The 6,858-nt window shown below is 33.9% G+C and overlaps 1 protein-coding gene across 7 annotated transcripts in view; it reads left to right on the top strand.

The window, feature by feature from the left end:
* Positions 1-6,858, top strand: part of LOC106883292 (ankyrin repeat and zinc finger domain-containing protein 1) — a 98,312-nt gene that overhangs the window by 696 nt on the left and 90,758 nt on the right. For 3 of the 7 annotated variants that reach the window (XM_052970529.1, XM_052970528.1, XM_052970534.1), the window contains exons 2-3: positions 1,614-1,840; positions 2,746-5,157. The gene's annotated coding sequence lies outside the window, so the exon portion shown is untranslated. The other 4 variants (XM_052970530.1, XM_052970527.1, XM_052970532.1 and 1 more) reach the window with 4 other exon arrangements.

Here is a 6,858-nt window from a genome sequence, read left to right as displayed (position 1 = left end):
ACGAATATAAAGACAAAATGCCCGGAAAGCAACGGTGGGGAGAGGCCTTCGGAAAATTCACAAGATCCTATGTTTTTCCCTCATAACTTCTAGGAAAATGGGGTTTTTTTCAATGAAATTTTATATAAATGCCTTTCAGACGGTATAGATTGCGATTATAAAGAAGTCCTCTCCCCACCCCTCGTTGCTTTCCTGGTATTTTTGTTTTCATATTCGTTTCCTACACCTTTTTTTTTACACTATTTTTTAAAATTTTGTTTCATGGTAATAATATCAACATTAACTATTCGTTTATTTTTTTTATGTCTTGGGGTTTATCAACATATCTGACAGTTAGGATCATTCCATGTTTGCTGAATTTATTATTTGCATTGGAAATGGGGTTGAATATCATTTCCCGAGGACACCCATGTAAAACTCTGAGTCTCTACTCACCATCCACTTTTCATTTTACATGAAAGTGCAGGTAGGCTGTCAGACATGGCCATGGATAGCACTACAAGTTTGAGGCTTATTATAAACATTGTATGAGTTCCAGTGTGTTCTAAGGCTATGTGTTGACAAACATATACCCATGTTATTCACTGTGTGAAGGGAAATACATGTAATTCCCTGTTTATTTTTCATTCTATTTTGTTTTCTCAGATGATGATGATGATGATGATGATACTGAGTATCAAAGATGGATGCTACCAAAGCCACCTCCTGTCATTCAGAGCCAAGTAGATATCCATAGCCAACTGACATTCACAGTATGCTAAAGAAAGAAGTGTAAATGTAGCTCCTTCCAACTTGTCGGGAAAATCTGAACAGTTGTTGCACGATGAGTCAAATATTATATCAGTGGTATACTTTAGGATATGTGGAAAATGGTTTCAAATTTATTTATAAACAGTAAAATAAAATATTCTGTGTTTGAAAGCAGCTCTTAGGGTCATTCCATGGAGAGTCATGTTTTAAATGTATGCTTTCACCCTGATACATAATTATAGTGCTTAAGAAATAACTGGCAGGTAAATGAGGGTAGAGTCAAAAGAAAAAAACACATTTTCAAGAATTTTAGCAATTTAATCTATCTTGTTTCAAAAGGATTACTTAAAAACAATAAATTGTATCACTCATCTGGTCTGTTGATATTTATGCAATGATATTATAAGTTTTAGCTTCAGATAGCCACAGCATCTCCATGGACGTTTTGGGTGAAGAGGTACAAAAACTTTGCTTGCATTAGTGTGAGGAATATAATACTGTAATATTAACTTTGGTGTCTTTTACTATTCTAGAGGCCCTTGGGGCACTGAAACAAGGTGCCACTTCCCTGTTAAATAGGTATCATAATTTCTAATTCTGGAATATGAAACCCCTACCCCTAATCATGGCAAACTAGAAAAGGCAAATAAATATTAGTGTTATACTAGACCTTATATAAGGCCACAAATAGTTGATTGTTGGTTTAGCAAACTCTCTGATTCCAGAAAGCAAATGTGAAATGAGATTATTATTGATTGTGTATTATTTTCAGTATATCTGTAAACTACTAACATCATGAGGTGTACTCAGCAAGTATTTCGTAACTCTACTCTACCTTTTTTTTTTTCTATTTTCTATTTCAGATCAGGATCACCGGCTATTCACTGCAATTGAAAAAATTTGAGAGGAACAGTCTCAGCAGAGGGAAATGTTGCACTCTATATTGCAGCTAATTCAAAATATTCCATCCTCATCCTCCATTTCGGAGACAAGGAATCTCCCTGACACAATTCATTTCCCTTGTGAGAGTCAAGAGGATGTTGAGGCTTTGGAAGCTGAATTAAGTGATGTTGCGGTTCAAAATAACATAGTAAGTTGTACATTTTACCTGCTGGTTCATTAATACCATCTCTGCCCCTCTCTAACTGATCTGTCTACTTACATGTGACACTTGTTTCCTTCATTCTTTACATGCGTGTGTTTCCATATCCCCCCCCCCCACACACACACACACACCAAAGAAACTCACACCCATCATTGTGTGCTCATCTTGATACTCATAACCTCAGATTTGGTTGGTTTTGAATGTATAGTAATTAAAAATATTTAAGTGCATCAACCTGATATTCAGTTAAAAAGATTATTTGATTAAGGTCCCAGCAGGAACCTCAGAAAGTTACATGGTGCTTGTATACTGTGGTTTACTAGTTCTGTTTTACTAGTAAAGTAAAGTAAGTCAACCAATGGCAGTTGGACATCATATGCATAAACAATTTGCAAAACTTGACTCTATTTGTATGTTGTCATTGTTTGTCACAAAATAACCTAGATGCTGAAATTGACGTTGAACCCTTGAATTTTCTTTTTAAGAACCCACAGGAACCCTGTTAATTGTTTTTGATGTTTGACAATAAGGTTATTATTCTACATTTTTCTTTACATTTGAGTGTATATATATTTTCTCATAGTGTATTGAAAATGACTGCATTTTTTAATTTTGATTTACAGTCATTGGACTGAAAATGGCCCTGGGCTGGGCATTTGATGACATTAATATTCACTTTGAGTACTGTTTTAGCCAGACTCTGGGGTGGTGGGAGTGGTTGTACCAGCTTGACATAAAACAGTAGTGAACATTTATGAATGTTTGTATCTGCTTTCAACAATTAATCAAATCCATGTAATTTATGCAAGTACAAAAGTAAATGCATGTGAGTGCATTTGTTATTCTCACATTAAGAACTACTTTTAAGAAACATAATTAATTAATTTCAGGGGCTGTTTGCAAGACTATGGAAAATGCAACAGAAGCAGAGGTTGAGTTGGTGACTTGAGAATGGCTTTGGACTGCTAGTGACAAAAATGGTGGCCGAAGGAGGAGAGAAAAAAAATTTGGACAAGTCTGCTTTTGACAATGAATCTGCTACAGATCTCGAGTTTGCACAAATTAAAAATTAAGATAACCCATTTACGGGTTACCTCAATTCTTTAAGGTAATCCATTTTAGCAACACACTGGTAACAATAGGCTGAATAGTTTTGCATACATGGTTTTGTCTTCCATTCAAATTACTCATTCACCAAGTTAGTAATACTCCTATCTGTGGTTTCAAATACAATTTTATTGATATCTCTCGCATTTAATGTATTTTTCCTATTTCTGCACACTCTGCCCAATCTCAAATTCATATTGGCCCAACATCAAGGAATATGTCAGCCTGATGTTGCGCCACGTTGCAAAATGAAATCAGGCCAAAATCAAACCGACACAATTTCTGATGTAGGGCTGATATACGTGACAACATCAGTTTGATATTGGCCCAATATGGTTTTGCTGGCTGGGACTTCAGGTTGTGGAACAGCAAGTATGGCATTTACCAATGCAGCCTTCAGAGATGCAATTGTTGTTTTTGTTTCTTCCGGCAGTCCTGCTTTGTTGATATTCTCTCTGGCTCTTATAAGTGAAATGGTGAGTCTGAAGCACTTTGGTATCCACTTTGTGCTGCATTTTTGTACTCAATACAAAATAAGATATCTATATTTTTATCTATTATCTACTATTGCAGAAAGGAATTACTGATAGGATATTATAATTCATAACATCGGCCTATTGTTTTTGCCTATTGCACTAAAAGATTAATGAGATTAAGCTGACCTTTTAGACTTTTTCAAGTTATTCACAGGTCAAATCAGATACACCACCGCGGCACATCTCTCTCTTCGATTCTGTTAGGTGATTCAGCTTCACCACGATAAATAAACAGACAAGAATTTCAGCCAGCGACGAACATCTGTATAACAAGAATCACGGCCCGGCATCGATGCGACAACATCACAACTAGTGATCAGCTCTGCCACATACAGCCTCAACTCACTTCTTTCACATACAGACTCATACTAATGGTACTATAAGAACTGGTATAAATGCTCACGTGTTATTGACTCTCTTTCTATCTGCTGTAATAACTCACGTACACATACATGTATCACTCACATCAATACTTTTCTTTGTACGACGGCCTGTCTTTGATTATGTTCTTATATGTCGCATTCACACTCTCACATACACATACATCTTTAACACCATAATAAATATCTCTGTTATTCATCTAATACGGTTGTGGTCTTTCATTACTGGTCAGCTATGTTATCGTCGTATAACATTATTTGTATATCATCTTTGATATATATTTTTGTGTTCGACCGTGTGACGCGTTTAAATAAAAGGAGTCCTCTGTTTTTACCATTTGTCACCATTTCTCCTTTTATGAGTTCGCACGGTCGTTCTTACAACTTTATCGTTACATATGTGTCTTTTTTGTAGCAAGGTATCTGTGCCTGCCCCTGTTATATTTAAGCCTCCCGACATCTGGCATAAAGCCACCACCCTCTCTACTACAACCCTATTCAGACAAACAGTTATTTTTCATCTTGTGACTTGCTTGGCGATCTTGCTAATTCAGTAAACAATTTTTCATAAGTTAGTCCTAACAATTCTGTTAGATTTTGACGTCATGCCATCCACCATAACTGTTTAATTCTTATTGGTACATTTTGGTTATCTCACCCCACATTGAAATATTGGGTTTTATGAGAAATATCGGTACTTTTGGTTATCTCTCTCAACTAAAGAAATTGTTTAACCCTTAATAAAAAAAAACAAAGTGAAACGATTAAACCTCGTGTTGAATCTAATAATATTTTTATAACAAATCATACAAAACTGAAAAGATTAATAAACATGAAAACTGAAAAAATTAATAAACACGAAAACTGAAATAATTAAACATCTTACTGAATCTGATAACATTTTTATAACAAATCATACCATGCCTATTGAGGAGGCCAAACGTCAACAACGTGTTTAAGTATTGAAAAAAAAGATCTAAATCTTTTAATCCAATCTCGTCGACACAAACTAAATTTTTTAGTGGGGAGATAACCCAGTTTTTAATGGCAAATTTTTAATGGGGGTGAGATAACCAAAAAGTACCTTTTTGTTTTTGTTTATTGTAATTTTGTCGTAGAAATAAATGAATTGCAATTGAAGTGAAAAAAAAATGTGGCCAGTCAGATGTCTATTCAAAAGAAACTAATATCTCGATATTACTTATTAAAAAGAGATATATTAACGGTTACACCGTTTTAGACTAAACAGTTGCTGTATCCGGTGCGTACGTTATCTGTTGTGAGTAAAATAAATACATACATATTTATTTAATCATAATTTAATGTTTGATTCTTTATTATATGTAAAGTTGAAAATCTTATCACTATGTTATTAAATACTTGAAAAGATGTTATACTTTGATTTAGCACACTTTTTATAGTTTTATTCGGTAATTTTTCAATTTTTAATGCTTACCAATTTTCGGATTTATCGGAATATAAGCGAATAGAATGAAATATAAGATGTATAATTAGTTGTTAGAAAATCTGGATTTATGAAATCGATTGCAGAACATTTTAACGATAGGTACAAGATGTAATATCTTGTCGAGGACTATTTTACTGAATGCACTTTTGATGACGAAAGATTTTTGTAATTAAAATATCTTTATGACTTTAAGCTTCATTTTTTTAAAATAAATTTCAAAGATTTGTTTAGGTAGTGTGAATTTTTGCTCAATAAAGGAACAAAATGTTCTATTAAACTTATTTGCTTGATTTATTTATGTTTTTATCATTGGTGTAAAGTTTTACAAATGATTGTGGACAGAGTATCTTAACATTTATCCTTAGTTACAATTTTTTAAATTAATAAATGTATTTATGTGTTTTTTTAGCTCCAGGTCATCCCTGATCAAGCTGTTCCATTTTCAAAGGTGTTTTTCTGTGACTATGTCGTTATTATGTACATCAGTACTACATTGCCCGTATCTTTGTTGTGTGCGCGTGTGCGCGCGTCTTTCTTTCTTTCTTTTTTTTTTTGTAAGATAGTAGCGTGTGAGTAGGGAACATGTGACTGCTGCTTGTAGGTCTAGCAGAGACCTCTTTCCTCGGTTTATTTACGTATTATTGCGAAATTGTTCGTTGACAAGCCAAACTGTAGTCCCGACAATAATATGATTAAAAAAACGGCATAATCACAGATTTCTGCCCCTCTCCCGGGTGTTTCGGAACAAGTCGTCCATATTTGTTTCATTTTCTTCCTTTTGTGCGTTTGTGCATCCGTAGATTTCTACTGAAGCAACAAACAGGCAAATGAAACCCTCACCAGAAAACCCGTTATGTTAAAAATAACAGCTAAAGATCTGGTACACAGGAATATGCAATTAAGACGACTTATCTCTTGCATATGACTTTTTTCACTTTAAATAAATTCTCAGGTAAACGTTTCTAATAAGAGAGGCAGAATACGCCAGAAGCAAAAATAAGGAATATACACGCACAATTAAATATACAAGTTAAAAGTATAATGTTACATAATCTCTATAATAAACATGATATTGAATTGAATAATTGGTTAATGTTGACATTATTACCCTGAAACAAAATCGAAAAAAAATAGTACAAACTGTGTAGAAAACGAATAGGAAAATAAAAATGCGCTGAAAGCAACGGGGGTGGGAGGGCTTCGGAAAATTCACAAGATCCGAGTTTTCCCCTCATAACTTTTAGGAAAATGTTTTTTTTTTTTTAATGAAATTTTATATAAATATCTTTCAAACGGCATACATTACAATTATAACGAAATTTGTGGGTAAAATCTTTTCCGAAGGGGTGGGGAGAGGACTTCGGAAAATTCACAAGATCCGATTTTTTTCCCTCATAACTTTAAGGAAAATGGATATCTTTTAATGAAATTGTATATATATATATATACCTTTCAAACGGCATACACCCGCACGATTTTCACTAAGGAGAAAAAAAAAAAATTCAGATGTTT

The sequence above is a fragment of the Octopus bimaculoides genome, chromosome 9 (genome assembly GCF_001194135.2).
Source record: "Octopus bimaculoides isolate UCB-OBI-ISO-001 chromosome 9, ASM119413v2, whole genome shotgun sequence".
Taxonomy (NCBI): domain Eukaryota; kingdom Metazoa; phylum Mollusca; class Cephalopoda; order Octopoda; family Octopodidae; genus Octopus; species Octopus bimaculoides.
The sequence above is the reverse complement of the archived record's forward strand: the minus strand, read 5'-3'. Positions and strand labels throughout refer to the sequence as shown.